General features: G+C 39.1%; 1 protein-coding gene across 3 annotated transcripts in view; it reads left to right on the top strand.

The window, feature by feature from the left end:
- The window catches only part of LOC131054721 (uncharacterized), a 59,146-nt gene that overhangs the window by 4,518 nt on the left and 34,934 nt on the right, over positions 1–19,694 (top strand). The window lies entirely within an intron of this gene.

Genomic DNA, 19,694 nt, shown 5'->3' with positions numbered 1-19,694 from the left:
CCTCATATCTTTTGGACTAAATTTTGGCAGATACATGGAGATCTTAGTACTTAGCCATTCCTAGATATCATATTTTAAACTATCTTGTACCTCTTGGCGACTCAAATAATATACTATAAGACTATGATACAAATAAATATTTTGCTTCTTTAAAAAGCTTTGTATGTTTGAATAATAATGATGATTATTTTTCATCCAATTATTTATCTCCTCCTAGATGTTTATCATTCACCTTCATTGATTCCAGTGTAGAATAATTGATGGAGATTTCTCTTATTCCTAATTATTTAGAGTTTAGTGATGCTTCATCATTTAGCGATTTAGTTCAGCAAGATGTTTGTTATCTTCCATATTCAACTTTGTGGGATGAATTTTTGATAAGTATTTTTAATTTATTTTTGAGTGTCATCTTGTAGATTAAGAGGACATACTTGAGGATATCATTATTTCTTTCCTAACAATTATGACAAAACTATTATGTCACCATATTTATTTAGGAGATTGTTTTCCATGAATTATTGAATAGTTTTTAGATAGACTCCACCTTATTTGATTGTGATCTCCTTTTATTCTAATATGTGGAAATTTAAGTAGTTTTCAAAGGCATATCATGAAAATTCTTCTCTCATCTTTGTTATTGGAGTGGGAATTTCTTCTACATTCACCATTACATTTTTTCACATTTTTTCTTCTCAAGGGTAAAAATGCATATTCTAACAGGAAGAGAATAGAGAGAACATTTAAGGTAGATTATTTCTTTTATTTTTGATTGCAACTTTATAGGCAAAGTTCTCTAAAGAATAATGGGGCTAAAAAGATCAAGTCTAAGTACTTTGGATCTTATAGAATCATTAGGAGGATTAGTGAGGTAACCTATGAGTTGAAGCTTCCACAAGATAATGAAATTTATAATATTTATCATGTCTCATGCTTGAAGAAAGGTCTTGAACAAAAAATTGTACCTACAATAGATCTACCACTCTTGGATGATGAAATGAAATCGATTTTGCTTCTTGAAAAATTTTGGTATACAAAGGAAAGAAGGTTTATAAATACATGTGTACATTTTAGAATAATTGATCAAGTGAAAAATTGATAGTTGAGGATGCCACTTGGGAGGGGCTTGAGATACTTGAGCATCCTAATTTACATTGCTTGAGGACAATAAATCTTGGGGAGGGAGGAATTTTCATGTACCATTTCTAAAATACAAGTCCAAGAATTATTCACTAACCCATCCTACTTCTTGTGGGTTAATAAGAGAGATTATGGGGAAATAATATATTTAATATATGATTTTTTCATGATTAATCATATCCTCTGGTAAAATAAGGCCGCAACTAAACTAGCTCCAAAACGAGGTTATAAAACTCATGTTATTGACTTTGTCAAAAATTATAGATCTTTGATCGTGATCAATAGAATTAGCTACGACTTTGATTTTTTGAATTTTTTTGAAAAAGTCAATAGCATGAGTTTAATAACCCCGTTTTGGAGCCAGTTTAGCTGCGTCTGTATAATAATACTAGCTATGAGGGGCACTATAAAATTTCCAAAAGCATTAGGCACCTTTTCACTGTTAATGTCTTTGGTAGCAATTAAATTACTATTTTTGGCTAGTAGGTATGGAGTTGGTTGAGTTGGAAAATTTGAATTCATTTTCCTTCCCAAGTAAGGGTGTGGCTTTTTAAGTGGATATAATTTATGGTTTCAATTTGAGGTTATTTATTTTTCTACTATATGAGTCATTTTTTGTCATTTTTGCTATTCCTAATTTCAAATTGATTGAGGTTAATTCAATAGGGTTTGAAAGATAAATGTTGGCTCATATTTTTTTAAACCTTATCGTATATTAAAGAATTTTTTTGGACTTTCTACTCATGTGAATTAGTATTGTATGTTGAAATCCTAAGGACTTGTTGAAAACTAGATGCATGATTTTAATGATTTCTATTATTCTCCTTTTCTCTTGAGTTGTGGAACTAGTTTCTAGCTATTCTTTAGAGAGGTATAGGAAGTGATGTGTGGCTTTGGGCATATTCCCTTTATGTTGCATTGAAATGAGATGATGGATAATTAGGGTGGTGCATATATAAGGACTTGATTGTATCTTTGTATTATATGCTAATGTCATAGAGTTCTACCTACATTAGTTTTTCTTGTAACCTTATTTTTGAGGTATGATTAGATTGGATGAGCTAGTGACTTGGTGTGACTCTTATTCATATTGGTATAAGTACGGTAGCTACTCAAATATTTTTTTTATCATTTAAATTTAATATTTTATTCTCATGTATAGATTGATTTATGATTTAGTGAAAGTTGGTTAGTTTCACCTTGGCATGATCCATATCCTATTATGGGTAGACATGATGGAGGATGAAATTTCTTGCTTGAGATGGCGATCACTTTGGTTGTTATTATTGGTATTTTTGTAGTGTGAGAGGAAGTTGAAGAATCAAGTGGTATAAGGTTACCTAAGGGATTTTTTTCTCTTGTTGATTTTACTATGGATGTTGTAATGGTGGAAAAATGGTGAATGATAGATCAAGAAGGAAACTACCCTTTCCCTCAAAGAGAGATGAGAGTTTCACTATTGATTACCATTCAAGCACTTTTCACCATGTTACATTAGAAAGAGGAGAGGATAATTCACTAGATTCAATCTCTCCACATGAAGATGATAGATTGAATTCTGAATGAATTGAGAATGGTGAGTTGATCCCCTCTTCCTTGTTTGAAATGGAAAGGAATCGATTGAATTATGTAGTGCAAAAGTGAAAAAGAATTTATTATAACTTGAGATCGAAATATGGGATGAAGTTGTGCACCTGGATCTGATAGTAATATGTCGAGATGAAGTCGCCCTGTGAATTTGAGGAAACGTTGCCCGGACCGTGGCGGGAACGTACATGATCCTTCGAAAAATCCGCGAAACGAAAAGGGTTTTTCCACCTCTGCAAATGAAGCCCAAATATGAAAGTATAGTTGCACACCTACAACCTACACACAGAAAAGAGAGGAAAATGGGTTGGGATTGGGGGTTTGCCTTTAGGTCAAACCCCAGTTTTGGAATTAACCAAGTAATGAAAGAAAGTACTTGCAAATAGATGTAAATGAAAGACTGAATTGTAAATCACCTCAAGGGAGGTTGTAGTAGCACTGTTGATAAAAATGCTTTTGTGGAATTGAATGTTGGAATCAATCTCCTCTTCAATGGTTGAATCCTTGACTTGAATACAACACCTAGCCTTGAAGGGAGACTTGAGAATGCTCAATGCTGGAAAAGAATGCTGGATCGCTTATGCAACTTGAATCTATCCAACTTTGATTTATTGAACTTATGCCAAATGAGAGGACGAATGTGTTGGCAATATGAAGGAATTGATTATGTGTTGCATTGATGTTTTGTCATTGATGCCAACACTAGCTATTATGATTGGTTACCGACAGACAAATTTTGGTTACCGGTAGAAGAACTAGTGTTATCCACAGAAGGGACTATCAGTTGGATACTACCGACATGTTTGGATTAATGGAATATGTTTGGTTTGATGTTTCTAGAGTATGTTTTGGTCAGTTGGTATTGACTTGATGATTGGATGCTATCATACACTCTAGTAAGCCTATACAGGTAAGGGTTTAAGGTTTTACCGACAGAGCTTTTACTGAGAATCTTTGACAGGATGCATAAGTGGTGTTTGTGCGGCTTCTAGATGGAATTCAAGATGCAGAAGGTGATCTTTGTTCGTGCCTCAATTGATTGAAGACATCGCTTTGGTGTGGTGAATCTATTTGGGTCTAGGTTATGGACCGATATCATGTTACGTGTTCTCTACACGTTACTGGGATGATTTATGGATTGGTTAATGTTGTTTTGGTCTAAAGCCGACATGGTATATCATTGTAATATGGATGTATGTAATGATCATATTGTAATATCTTTTAGGTGGCTGACCTAATTGGTTTAGGCCTTAGGATTTGTATAGATTGATGTAAGATCTCATTGTAGATCATGGTCGTGGTCATGGAATGAAATATCATATGCGAAGGAGATTTGGTCGATCATAGGTGATTGAATTGGGTTTATGTAAGAGGTCAAAGGCCTCCGGTATTGAGCTTAACCGGGACTATAATCAGGCATGGTAGATGCTATCATTGGCAGTTCATTCTTCTAGATTGTTGTCCAATTATATTGAGGTGGTTATAACCTCTATGTAGTCATAGACACTCCTTTGTAATGAGTAGTACGCTCTAGGAAGTGTGCCTCCTTGCATGTGTAGGCCCCTTATTGTATCACATAATTTTTGCAAAAGTATCATCTGACTGTGGGTAGGCTTTCCATCGTGGTTTTTCCCCTTACCGGGTTTTCCACGTACAAATCATGGTGTTATGTGGTATGGTTGCATTGTGTTGATTCTCTGTTTCATTCTTAAGTTTTATTGATTACCGGTATCTGTTTCCGCTATTTCGGTATTTAATGTTTATGTGCTTCGATTAAAGGTTATAAAATGGTTTGATTAATTTAATTTGTTGACAACTAATTCACCCCCCCTCCCTCTTAGTTGTCCACTGGTTATTATAACAGAATGCCCCCTTAAATACATGTTAGTGGATCTGATTTTCATCACGAGATGAGATCGGGGGAGTTTCCTGCCCGATGCACAACCAACAATGCAACCCTAGGAAGCGTCCTGCCCCAAAATAGGGCAGGGACAGGGGCGCCATGCCCCTATCCTGGGAGGACAAGGGCGCCGCACCCCTGTCCAAGGGGGGACAGTGGTGCCATGCCCCCGTCCTACCCCTTTCTCTAGGGCAGAGTGTGGACGGGGTGATGCAGAGGCCAAGGAACAAGCTATTTCTAAAAGATGAGCAATCTTCGGTCTCCGATCAGGCTAGAGGACTCGAACTCGCGTGCATGAAGACCCTGATGCAGTCGAAAATTGCTAGGGTCGCAATTTTATGACACTACATTTAGTCCCCGCTTTAGCAGGAGTATAAGCGTATGCCAATACTGTCGGTAAAGTACAAGGAAACAAGATTGAAAGACTTTTACCACGTCAAGGAGGCAAGATGTGTCAAGCAACTAGTGGACTTAGGATCTTATGACTTCTATTGACAAAGTAAAAGGGAAGATCGAGAAGGGGAGAACCATGACTACAAGTAGAAAAGTTCCCTTCACTATGAGTCATGAAAGCAAGGATACCAAAGATTACAAAGCAAAACAAAGTTCACTAAGTAATTCTAAGTATCACAAGAAGGAAAGTATGAGCAAAGTGTATGCACCCACGTTAAAGAGATCACACATGCCTTATCGGGAGAGATTTCTTTAAGGTAGGATACACTCAAGAGAGAGAAGGAAGGGAGCACGTTATCGCAATGATTTAGCCCCCAATCAAGGTATAAACCCAAGGATAATGAACAAAAAACATGAGATAGTGTCACTTCCCTCGGGGTCAGTATGTTGTATGATAACTCATGTATATCATGTATGTATATGCATATAATAATCTTCATTCCCCAAAGAAGGACACTAGCTTAGAAGAAAAGGGAAGAGAGGATGTCTTTTGAGTTAACATGAAAGAGACCAAGAACAGATCTCAATGCTTTGCATCGTCTCCAAGTAGACATTAAGGGAACAATAGAAGAACATGGATACACATAGAAGAATGGTCACAAGAGAGAAAGAAAGGAGAGAGAGAAATATCTGCAGTGCTAATATTGCTAATCTAGCATGACATCCGCCTCCCGATCTTGCTAATCACTATTTCGAGAAGGCGAGCAACATGCCAGTGGAGCAACATCAAGCACAACAGATGGAGCTATCACAAGATCCAAACAAGGACTATGCTCATGTTGTAAGTCACTTTGTTTGATTCTAGGAGCTAGGATCAGGGTTTGTGAAAACTCATCTGATAAATGCTTGTCCACATCAACATACTCATACTCACTGTCAGAAGCATTAGGAGATGTATTTCAATTATGAATAACATTTTCACCCATTTCTTCATCAAAGTTTAGAGAAAGAGGAGAAAGAACACGAATAGGAGTAAAACGATCACATGTTTTATGCAACTTATGATTTGGAGATGTTGGTTGAACATCTTGCTTAGGAGAAAAGGGCATCATGTCAACTGTTGGAGTCTGAGGAGATTGAGTATTTTGAGGGATATCTTCATGAGCTCGAACATGGCGTCTTCATCGACGTTCTCTCGCACAACGATTCCGTCAAGTCTTAGTGGAAGGCTGAGAAGGAGGAAGAAAACTTAAAAAAGTAGGAGTGTTTCTCTCCTTGATAGTGGAAGGTTTAGGTTGAGGTCTTTTTGGTTGAACAAGAGGAGAAGTAGGCCTCTTCTCTCGATAAGAGGAAGGAGGTGGAACTGCACCATAGAAAGGAGGAATATTAGGTGTAGGAAGGAGACCAGGTCCATCATTAGGAGGAGGTATAGGTCTAACCTTGGGAGGAATATTGTTGTTCTCCTTAAGAGAAGGTAAAGTCACATCCATAGGTATAGGTTGACGATCTTCCTTAGGAGGGAGATTAGGTCTATCCGTGAGGGGAAGAACATCAACTTGAAGAATAATAGGAATGTCAATTGTTGGTGATCTAGGTTGACTTAAGGATAAGATCATACCATTCTTCCATTTTTGATAAGATTGAAAAAGAGCATTGCTCCTTGATGGAAGAGATTGAAATTGTTTAGGCCAAAAGAGATCAATAGGAACACCGGGGCCTCTTTCAAATGGACGAAATAAGCTATGGTTCATGGTTATGATTTCTCCATTGTGAGGAAATTTAAGACACTTGTGGATTGGAGAAGCAATAGCCTTCATGGAAGATAGACAAGGATAACCCAACTGCACACAAAATTACTCGAAAGAAGGTAATAACAAAGTCAACATCTATGGATTTAGTATGAACTTCAATAGAGGAAGGGTGATAGAGCCAATGGTAGGACAAGAGAAGCCATCAAATAACTTCACAACCACATTAGAAGCATCATATAGTAGTTTATGCAATCGTAAAGTAAAAAGATACTCTTCAGTTATGACATTAACCATGCAAGTGGGATCAATCAGGGCACCATGGAAAGGGATATCTTTAACCTTTGCAACTATGTATAAAGGGCCATCGGGTGCTCTAATGGTCTCACTAGGGTCAAATTTAAATCAAGGATCCTTAGGTGTATCTTGTGTTTCTACCATATTAACCAAGTTTGGAGCCATAGAGGTGAATTCTTCAGAAGAGAGAGAATTAGGCACAATCTCAATAGGTATGAGATGGCAAGGGATCAGTGAAAATATTAAGATTTTGATTAGCAAGAACAACTGATTTATTCCCTTTATCATTCACACCTGCCACAGATATAGTATTATTATCAATCAAGTCTTGAATCTTATTCTTCAATGCCAAACATTTTTCAGTATCATGACAAGGTTGATGATGAAATTGGCAAAAGGAATTGTTATCAAAATAAGGAGATGCAAGTTTGGAAGGATCAATTTGTTTTATAGGAGGAAGTTTGATAACATTTATGTGCAACAACTGAGACATAATATTATTTAAAGATTCATTCAAAGGAGTAAATTGTCTTTCTCTTTGGAAAAATTTAGAAATAGAAGACACACCTGTTGTAGCATTCACATGGTTGTTGTTGATTGGATCATTGAACTTGATGAGGCTTTTTGTCGGTTTGAACTTCGCAAACAGTTTTTCAACACTCTCCCCCTTATCACTTGGAGCCATAGGAGTGGATTGCTTCATTTGACTCACAACCAGTTGATAATTGTGGAGTGTTGCACACAACTACGGAAAGGAAGTAAACTCAGACAAAAGAAGCTTTTCCCTGATATATCTTTTTGTAAATTAGAAATGAAAATTATTTGAATATCATTATTAGGTACATGAAAAGAAATTTGAGCACACAAATGCTTATATCTACCAATGAAATCAATCACTTTTTCTTTAACACCTTGTTTACAATGCATTAAATCAGTCAAAGTGATTTTAGGACTAATGTTGTTTTGAAATTGTTGGATGAAAGCATTTGCTAGTTGTTGAAAGGAAGTGATAGAATAAGAAGGCAAAGAGAAATACCATTGTAAAGCCTTATCTCTTAGTGTTCTTCTAAACAATTTTGCAAGCAATCTTTGATCATAAGAAAAATCAGTACACAAGGTTTGAAATATTTTGACATGCGTAAGAGGATCACCTTTTCCATTATAGAGTTCCAATTGAGGGATCTCAACATGTTTAGGTGGCACGACTTTAACAATATCAAGAGAAAGTGGGATCACAACATCAAAGGTAGGCACACTAAACTTGGATTGACTCATAGAAGCAATTTTTTGTTGTAAGGAAGACACTGTTTGGGCAAGATTGTTGATTATCATTTCGGTAGAAGAATTGATGTTAGACATAGGTAATTGAGAAGGTGGTGTGATGTTATTGAAAGAAGGGATGGATTGAGAATAAGGTGGTGGGACATTATGATAAGTAGGCATAGGTGATGATTGGGTAGGAAAAGGGACACTTAAAGGAGGAATAAAGTTGTTGAAGGAATTGCCCCCTTGTGTCACACTGATTGGTTGAGGAATAGTAGGAATATTCATGGAAGACATAGGTAACGATGGAGGATTAAATGAAGAAGAAGGATTGCCCCCATGACCTATGGTTGTAGGAATGATATTTTGAGTTGAAGCAGCCATGATGTTAAATGTGAAAGTAGGAATACTAGCCATAGGAGTATTCAGAGGAATAGAAGAATTGACTTGTGTTGAAGGTTGTGAGTAACATAGGGTTTCGGCACAACTCTTGATAGGCATGACATTAGAATCAACAATATGTGCAATGCCACAAATATATCAATTCCATTCTTATCACTTTGAATCATGCGCTTAAGTCCTTCAATTAATAGAAGAGCTTCACTATTAGGGTATTCTTGGGACATCCATTGTTGACAACTATCAAATTGATTGTCCAATGTAGAAAGTTGATCTAAAGAAACCCTAGTTAAAGCTTCTTCTTCATCATGGGATCCATCAATAGGGTGAATAGGCACATGATTAGGATGGGAAGCATTAGCATGATCCTCATTAAAGAAGTCACCCAAATTAGGCTCCATCTCCTTGGGAAGTCTTAATTATAATGCTTCATTTAACAGGGATAGGATAGGTAGGACTAATAGTGGTAAAACTCATGCACTAGAGGGAAAATTTGAATTTTGAATTGTGGAACAAAGCTTACAAAATTGGTTAATGCAAATTTAAGAAAATAATTATTACACAATTTGAACTTTGTTGGAGGAAGAGGATGACACAATTTCCAAAAATGAAAGGAAATTGGAATTTAAAATTAGGGCCAAGGGAATACCACTTAATTTTAAAATTAGAATTTTTAAAATCAGGGCAGACAATAATTAACCTCTTAATTTTAAAAAGTTTCTTGAAATTTGAAATGTTGAATTTTGAAGGTATTTTCGATTCTAGAGGGATAAAAAATCGAGAAAATCAGTGAATCTTCTGGATTTAGGCTAGTAAATACAATCATAACAGTCTCCCAAAATTTCGGGAAAAAAGTCGAGGACTGTGGCGGGAACACACATGGTCTGACCAACTTTTTTTGAAATTTTCAAGGATGGATATTACGATGATTTTAAAGCTAACCCCAAAAAATTGGCGAATTTTACATTCTCTAGATGGGCGAAATGAAGGCGAAAATGTGAAAATAGGACCCTATCAGGGTTTTGAAGAAAAAGAGGAATTGAATTGCAAGTTTGAAAAAGGGTCAAACCTAATGGATAGGGACACCTTGGAAAATGTTTAGAAATCTAAATTTAAATGAAATTGATTTGAAATTCACGCAAAATCCAACTAATTTTAAAAATTAGGGTTTGATGACTTAACCACTTAATTTTAAAACTTGAATTTTGGGAAAAAGGGGGGAAATTGAAAATTTGAATTGTAGAATTGAAGACTAATCTGAGAACAATCAGAAATCTGAAAATTAAATGGAGATCCAATTTTTGCATAAGTTCAAGATGATTTTTGAAAATTAGGGTTTTAACAAGTAACCTCTTAATTTTGTAAATTTTAATTGCAAATTGAACAAGACAAAGAGGAAATTGAATTTGACAAACAAAGTAATTTTTCAGATCTAAGATAATCACAAGCAATTTTTTTGATGAATAGACCTTCTCTATTAATTAAAAATATTAAAGTACATATTCACAAAAAAAGGCCAGGGGATACAAGATCACCCCGCGAGAGTCACACGACCAAGCGAATGGAAACAAAAAAACAAGCTATTCAACAAAAAACTTCCTCAAGCAGCCAAAGCAGTGGCAGCCGAGGGAGGAGGATCAGGATCATCTTTCTTGCCCCATACATCAGCAGGGCCAGGAGTCGGGTCCGGCATGGACCACCCATCTTCAGGATCTTTATCAATTTCTCCTTCCTCCTGCCTGGGAGGTGAGATCACTAGGGTCAGGCGAGGAAATTTGGAAGTGGTGGCAGAGGGCCACCCAAAATCATCACCAGCGGAAGGAGCAAAAGTCACAGGAGTAGTAGAGGGCCACTCTGAGGTAGAGCCACGACGCGGCGGAGAAGCTGAGTGACGTCGCCAAGCATCATCTCTCCCACCCGAGGGGCAGTGGGGAGGCTGGGACCGTAGGGTCTGAGAGTGGCGAGCAAAGGAGTTGCGACCGTGACGGCGGCCATGGGGTGGAGTACGGTTGGTAGAGATAGAATCCAATGACATTCGGGCAACTGCACAAGGGGCATTTCCCCAGTGTTGGAGAAGTTCCTGAAGGTGGCCCACCTTGTTAGCTTGAACCTGAATCTGCATAAATACATTGTTACAAATGCAAGCTTTAGCATAAAGCAAGACATTAATATCCAAACAGCAGTGAGAAAAAATAACTACATTCCTATCCTTCCAAAGAGTGAATAGGATCTCCATTCTGAAAGCATGCCAAATCTAGGAAAATTTAAAGGGGATTCTAGGTGAATCACCTAGAAGAGCCATATGCCAGGAAAATGGCTCAGACCGAAAAGGCCGAAAGAAATCATGAATCCAGCTCCAATACTGTTGTTTCTGGGTGACCACAAGAAGGGCATTGGGGATCAAGAACCCCCCAATGCTTAAGTCTGGAACCTAAAGGCAACCCTTGGAAGAGTACACATCGAGAAAAGTGTGCAATCTTGGGTTCAGTGGTGGCGGTCCAGACAACAAGAAACCTGAATCTCTAGGAAGTATGAGAAGACTACAAGTGCCGCTGTTGATTGAGAATATGGACCATAGGCAAATGAGGAACCAACCAGAGATAACCCATTTTTGGGTTTGTAGTTGGTGAAAGGAGTCCAAGGATACCATTTCCAATCTTTCCACCAAGGTCTGACAAACCAAATGCCAAGCTTATGGAGTAAATTTGAGGGAAAGGCTGAGACCAGAAGGTCATAAGTCTGTCGATCTGGTCGAGACAGGCGAAACTAGACCTGGAGGTCTTCCCATGATCAAAGGCTCATAGAAGCTCTGGAAAACAGATCCTTAGGTGTTCTAATGCCATGTTTGTGAAAACACAGAGCAGTGACACCTTGGATTTTGGCCAGTGGTAACCCTTGCACCTAAAAAAGAGGTGACCACCAAAGGTTGTGTTGATTCATGGATAACCCATCCCGAAAGCCATCGCCGGCCCATCGAAGCCAATGCTTGATAGCTTTCCAAGCATACCAGATACTTTTAACCACAAAAGTACCCTGGATCTGAACAGGGTCTTTTATAGTGAGCAAGGTTTGCAAGCCAATCCCCTTCCAAGTTGGCCTTTTGGTAGGAAAGCCTGAAGAAATGCAATGCCAAAGAAGAATTTTCTAGGCCTCATCGCTAGATAAGGCTCTAATAATCCATTTAGCACATAAGGCGAGCCCTTGGTTCTAGGTAGAAATAAGGCCGAGCCCTCCAGATTCCTTGGGAAGACAACAATATTACCAAGCAACCCTATGGAAACCATGATGGTCAAACCTAGAGGCCCAAAGAAAGGCCCACAAAAGTCTTTCCAACTTCATGTAAGAGGCCTTAGAAGGAGCCCAACATGAGGAGTAGTAGACATGGGTGGCGGCCAACACTTTGGAGCAAACTTGGAATTTACCAGCCAAAGAGAGAGGCTTGGTGATCCAGTAGGTAATCTTTTTCTCAATCCTGGCTAAAACCGCATTCCAGAGATCTGAAGGCGAAGCTTGGAAGGCAAAAGGAATACCCAGAAAGTGAAAATTTTTGCCATGTTGAAGCCATTTCCAGTTATACTGGAGGATCCAAGGCGGAGCGGGAAGAAAAGACTTCCTATAACATTGCGTCTTGTGCCATTTAATGGCCGAACCAAAAGCCAAGAAAAAAGCGTTCAGACACTGAAGAGCAGCCTGAACATTATCTTCGTCCTCAATGAGAGTGAGAAAGGAATCATCCATAAAGTGACCATTGACAAGTTGAGAAGGTGACTCAGGCAGGGAGATACCATGGACACGCCCAACAGAGATAGCATTAGCAAGTAAGTAACCAAACCCTTCCATTGCAAGAACATATAAAGTAGGAGCTAGAGGACATCCCTGGCGAATGGATCTGAAAAGGCCAAAAGCCTCAGACTGTCAGTCATTAATGGTAATGCAAGTCGAGGCATCTCTGAATAACATCTGGACAGACTGGATGAATCAGGGACCAAAGCCAAGGGCTTTGAGCATAGCCAAGATAAAAGGCCACTCAATGCGATTATACGCTTTTGTGAAGTCAATCTTAAGAAAGATTGCCCGCTGTTGAGAGCGTCTGGCCCAGTCCATCCCTTCCCAAACGACAATAATATTGTCCAAAATAAACCTGAATTTAATGAAACCAGTCTGTTTCAGACGAATAACAAGAGGAAAGAGATGGCGAATCTTGAGAGCCAAGGCTTTGGCAATGATCTTATAAGAGACATTGAGCAAGGTAATACGCCGCCAATTGCAAATGTCCTCTGGATCCCCAGCCTTAGGGATAAATTTGATGTTGCCTCGGTTAATCATTTTTCCCAGGGATTGGGAATGAAAAGCTTCCAGATAAACTTTATGGAGGTCAGGACCAATACAAGGCCAAAGAGCTTTGTAGAATTCACTGGGGAAGCCATCACAGCCCGGGGCTTTGTCATCTGCCATAGAAAAAGCGGCTTCCTTGAGATCATTAATGGTCAGTAAGAGATCACAAAAGGCTTGTTGAGAATTGGAAAGCCGTTTGGGAACAACGGCTAAGCAGTCTTGCAAAGCTTGGGTTCTGGCCAAAGAGTCTCCCTATGTTGTGAACACCTTCTCATAATGACGGATAAAGGCTTGCAATATGTTTGGCAATTCAGTGAGAAGAGCATGCCCCTCTTTGATTTTCTTGATCTCTACAGAGGTATGACGGGCACGTAGAGCCAAAAAGAATTCCTTAGAGGCCCTATCGCCCACCTTGAGCCAGTGTAACCTAGCTTTGATTTGAACTCCTCTGGCTGAGTGGCTATCAACAACTTGTTTTTGATGGCAGAGTTGGGCTAAATGAAGTTGCAGGGTAGAATCAAAAGGATTCAAGGCCAAAGCTTCTATGGCAGCATATAGAGCTTTGGTGGTCACATCATACGATCTCCTGCGGTATATGGCGAGTTGTCTACCATAAATGCGCATAAACCTCGCAGAGCAGGTGATGGCGTCATGCCACCACACAATCCAACTAGTTTGATGATGGGGCCTTGGCTCCTAAATTCCAAACCCTTTGAATGTGGGCCATCGTGGTTTGATGGTGTAGGAGAGCCGTGTTGAGGTAGAACTGCGTTTTAGAAGGACGCTACCTAGCTGTCTGCCATTCAATGCTAAACTTTACGGGGAAGTGGTCGGACAACGTCACATCAACAAGAGGAGTGACGGGCAGATCATGATCTTCAGAAAAGGAGAAAAAAGATTGCACAAATATCATAACAAGATCAAGCCTTTTAAGAATTATGTCAGAGCCAGCTTTGAAATTAGACCAAGTATGCCAGACCCCACCAGGGCGGCGACAGTTGGTGGTTGTGTTGAAAAACCCCAATTTATTGCGCATATAGTACCAGGCTTCCTGCTCACTAGCTGTCCAACGAAAAGGCAAAAATTCATCCTTATCGAATGCCACCTCAACCATATTGAAATCCCCACACATGACCCAAGTGGCAGGTGGCAGATTATTTTCAATCCACTACTAGAGGTATGATCTATCAACTGAATCATTGGGAGCATAAACATTAATGATCCCAACGAAATGATTATCAATTGACAGAAAAACCTAGACAGCGTGCTGCATGGGATCAAAGCCATGAGAGATGACTGTAGAGCACCATCGAGGTGAAATGAGAGTAACAATTCCACCTTGACCAACTTCATGCTGGGAGGCAAAAACAAGGCTATCTGGCCAAATAACACGACATGCATCATTGAGCATAAAAACTGCAATTTTGACTTCCTGGAGGCAAAGAACATCCAAGCCTACAACATGTTGACGAACATTTCAAACAAAATATTTTCTGGAGAGGTTTGTGAGACCTCGAACATTCCAAGAAATGTAATTCATGATAAAACCAACATATCTTCCTCGTCCCCAAGAGAGGAAAAGCTATTGTGCAAAAAATTTGGGTCCCCACTAGAGATAACTCGTCATTTTTTTGAACCACCATCTACAATCTCAGCACGCCCAGAAGGGCTGCGAGAGCAACATAGAGAGTGTGGAGCAAAAATCGCAGACACAGCCTAAGGAGTGCGCACCCAAGGAGGGCGAGCAACACCCTCAGAAGAGGCCTTCCCCTACTGGTCAGGGTTTGAAACTGAAGTAGAATTTGCTTGGGAAGACGGAGACTGCGAAGGAGGATCCACCATCGGTTGAGAACTGGAACCAACGAGAGTCTTTTGGGCCGAATCCGTAGATTTTTTACCTTTACGAACAACAGTGGTCCAATCATCCTTATTAGCTCCCTCCACAGGTCGAGAGCCAAACTCCTTAACAGGGGGTTTTATTTTCAGAGTAGCCAAGGGACAATCCCTGATCTTGTGTTCTGTCAACTGGCACTGATAACAAGTGTTGGGTAGGTTCAAATAAAGCACCTTCTGGGTGAAGGTGTTGCCTCCCACTTGGATATCAACAGTTTCTTTCAGGTCGCGAGAAAGGTTGACCTCAACACACACCCTCTTTTGAGGACGAGCATTGAAAAAATGCTCTGGCTCAAGGCAAACAACTTTGCCAACATACTGCACAATGGTTTGCATGAAAGGACAACAAGGCAAAGGAAGACTAGGGAACTCAACCCAGACTGGAACTCGTAATTTTTTGTCATCTGAGACGGAAAAGTCGCAAGACCATCGCTGAAAAAGTAGGAGGGAAGACCTAACAGTCCAAGGCCCATGGGAGAGAATAGCCTCTACATGGGAAGGGTTTGAAAAGCGGAACAAAAAAAAACCTTTCGTGAGGCTTTGGAGGCCATCAAGTCGAACTCCATGAGGAGACCAGGCTTTGGCGACCCAATCACGAAGCATGCTTTCAGGAGGGATCCTACCCACAAAATATCCTATCAAAGTACATTTTTGAATCCAATCACAAGCATTATCAAAATCCTGAACAAGAAGTACAACATTAGGCGAGGACATACCTCGTGAAACACTTTCGGAACAAATTTGCGAGGGCGTTTGTTCGGGGGTGCCATGAGGGTCCGTTGCAGCAACTCCAGCACGAGCATCAACTGCTAGGCTAAAGTTGGCCAGAGCCATAATAAACATAAAAATCCTGCAGTAAATGCGGTCTGAAACAAGCAAGATGTAATTGATAACTCAATGATGAATAGTGAGTACCAAACCGGTACTAAGAGGGGGGGTGAATTAGTACAGGCACAAAAACTTTTCCTAAACCGGTTTGATTGTAGACTGTAAACTACTGGCAATCCCTAACACCGGTCCAAACCAGACTACTACCGGTTAAACACAGTGCAATTGTGAAAGACATGAACCGGTCAATCTTCTTAACTTTTCATACAACCTACTCCCTCATTTTCCACTTTGTCCTTATGCATAAACAGATAATCTATCATTAGAGATATAATAACTTGCTAGATCAACATGATTCACCACTTAACAGAAAACAACAAAGCATCGCATGAAAAGGACATCACACATGACACACATATTTTTCATGTGGAAACCCAATTGGGAAAAACCATGGTGGGGATGAATACCCACAAGTTGTTTTGAACTCTTTAGAAGTCCGCTCTATTAGAAGCCTAGTCCGGTTAAAGATTGTTACAATGGGTTCTGTTAGGAACCGATCTTGTTAGGGATCACTCGGTTAAGGGATGGCTAGAATACCTAGTTAAGGGTTAAACCCTGTTAGAGGTTACCTTGTTAAAGGATTTTATGAACTCAATGGCTTTGAGTCAACCTATTAAAGGATTTACAGCAAGCTGGTTAAAGCTACCCTGTTAAGGGATTTTCCAACTGTTGAAGTGATTAGAGATCAACAGGTATTACAATGATCTGGTAATAGCACTCAATGTCAATGTAGATCCACTTTAGTTCCTTCCTTCTGCACACACACTATGCAGGTATCAATCCTCTCAACTGGTCTAGCAAGAATCACATATCTCTACACATAGATACACACACAACATTTGCCAACAACCTCAACATGAAGCATCACATCGACCTTATAGGAAACAGAAAGGTCGGTAGCATAAACCCTAAACCCTAAACACTTAGGTTGAGAAATTTAGTCGGTTCAATCCTGACCATTGAACACTATGCATTTGAATACAATGGTCTTGAACAGATCTCAAGACATTCTCCATCGTTCGTTCTTCGCCGCTCCTTGGAGGTGATAACCCATCACACGTTCTCCACCGTTTGTAGAGACTTTGCACATTCCCGAGGTAGATAGGATCAATCTCCTTCATGCAAGATCCTTCACGTGCACGAGGCTGACGTGGCAACACGATTTGATCTCTATTACAATGCTAACTCATCACACAATGCCATCGGTTGAAACACACAGGCTCGAAACACTTCAACCAGAAACCCTGAAGCTGAGACTACCAACCAGTAGTTATGCCATATGAACCCTAGATACAAAACATTCCTTATACCGGTTCTCGTTCTGACATACCGGTTCCGGTTCACAACATCATACCGATTCTCTTTGTCAGTTGCTTAACTTCAATAATCCCGTTCACTCTTCATCATGTTACCAGTTTACTCTTCAACATATTACCGGTTCTCTTTCAGCATATTGACATCAATGACAACACAATATCATCATGTCAACATATTTTGCACATATGTCAATAGTAATACACAACCTCAAACCCTAGCAGAGCTCCCACAAGCAATTTTTACAAATCACAAGTTCAATTTTAATTTTAAAAACTAGGGTTTTTAATGATTTAACCATTAAGTTTGCAGAAAGTTGAAACTTGTAAATGAAAAATATGCAATTTTGTTAAAAGGAAAGCATGCGAGATGTCGGGTTCACCAAAATGTAATGGTGGAAAAATGGTGAATGATAGATCAAGAAGGAAACTACCCTTTCCCTCAAAGAGAGATGAGAGTTTCACTATTGATTATCTTTCAAGCACTTTTCACCATGTTACATTAGAAAGAGGAGAGGATAATTCACTAGATTCAATCTCTCCACATGAAGATGGTAGATTGAATTCTGAATGAATTGGGAATGTTGAGTTGATCCCCTCTTCCTTGTTTGAAATGGAAAGGAATTGATTGAATTATGTAGTGCAAAAGTGCCAAAGAATTGATTTTAACTTGAGATCAGAATATGGGATGAAGTTGTGCACCTGGATCTAGCAATTATATGTTGAGACGAAGTCATCCTGCGAATTTGAGGAAAAGTTGTCTGGACCGTGGCGGGAACATACACGGTCCTCCGAAAAATCAGCTAAACGAAAAGGGTTTTTCTGCCTCTGCAAATGAAGCTCGAATCCGAAAGTACAGCTGCGCACCTGCAACCTACAAAGAGAAAAGAGAGGAAAATGGGTTGGGATTGGGGGTTTGCCTTTAGATCAAAGCCCAGTTTTGGAATTAAGCAAGTAATGAAAGAAAGTACTTGCAAGTAGATGTAAATGAAAGACTGAATTGTAAATCACCTCAAGGGAGGTTGTAGTAGAAATGTTGACAGAAATGCTTGTGTGGAATTGAATATTAGAATCAATCTCCTCTTCAATGGTTGAATCCTTGACTTGAATACAACACCTAGCCTTAAATGGAGACTTGAGAATGCTCAATGCTGGAAAATAATGCTTGATCACTTATGCATCTTGAATCTATCCAACTTTGATTTATTGAATTTATGCCAAATGAGACGATGAATGCCCCCTTAAATACATGTTAGTGGATCTGATTTTCGTCACGGGCCAACATCGGGGGAGTTTCCCGCTCGATGCACAAGCAACAATGCAACCCTAGGAAGGGTCTTGCCCCAAAATAGGGCACGGACAGGGGTGCCATTCCCCAGTCCTGGGAGGACAAGGGCGCCACGCCCTTGTCCAAGGGGGGACAGTGACGCCACGCCCCTGTCCTACCCCTTTCTTTAGGGTAGAGTGCAGATGGGGTAATGTAGAGGCCAAGGAAGAAGTTGTTTCTGAAAGTTGAGCAATCTTCGGTCTCCGATCAGGCTAGATGATTCGAACTCGTGTGCGTGAAGACCCTATTGTAGTCGAAAATTGCTAGGGTCGCAATTTTATGACACTACAGATGTATTTACAATGTATAATGTCAAATGCGAGAATGTTAAGAATAAGTTGTTAAAAACATTGTAAATCCTATGTATCTAATTACACCTAATATTTATTTAAATCACTCATAAGGGATGAAGATTTCACTAATAGAGGTAATGTTTTTTTACCATTAAGGTTACTCAAGTGTTAACTTTTATTTATTGATTAGTAGTAAAATTATTTATCAAAATCTAGTTACTATTCATTGGGCTAAAGAATCTTGGTTGTTATAGTGGTTTTCTACTTGAAATCAATTTCAAGATGCTTATTAAATGTCTTTAATCACGTTGTAACTAACACCAAAATAGGTGCCCAAATGGAGTAGGTTAGACAAGTTTGGAAATTTCCAAAAGGGTTGTTGGGGTGTTAATTTAACTTTCAAACATCCCATTTAGGGGATGAAATTATATATAAGAGGTGCTTAAGGTGATAGTGATGAGAGGAAATTAGCAAGTAAGAAACCTATATTTGCAAGTTCTTGAGGGAGTGTGTGAGATGTGAGGAAAATCTCAATGCATAGGTGTTGTCAAAATGAAGATATAGGAGTGCTAGAAGTGAATGTATTGTAATTTTACATTTGAAGATAATACATGCTTGGTCTCTCTTCTTGGTGGATTTTTATTTTTGAAAGGGTTTCTTCATGCATAAACCTTTTGTTGTGAGATCATATTCTGGAGTTTCTTAAATTCTTATATTGTTGATTTGTATCTCTTTGTTTCTATTAACTTATAACATAATATTATCTTTCTTTTTAATTGATGTTTTAAATTCATCTAAGGTGGCTATAAGAAGGTTAAATTGGATGGTTTTAGCACCATAAAGATGTTCAATCTCTACATGCCAATTTCAAGGCAACTTAACTATATATTTGCATACAATTTTTAAATTTTCATATTTTGT

The sequence above is a fragment of the Cryptomeria japonica genome, chromosome 5 (genome assembly GCF_030272615.1).
Source record: "Cryptomeria japonica chromosome 5, Sugi_1.0, whole genome shotgun sequence".
NCBI lineage: Eukaryota > Viridiplantae > Streptophyta > Pinopsida > Cupressales > Cupressaceae > Cryptomeria > Cryptomeria japonica.
The sequence above is the reverse complement of the archived record's forward strand: the minus strand, read 5'-3'. Positions and strand labels throughout refer to the sequence as shown.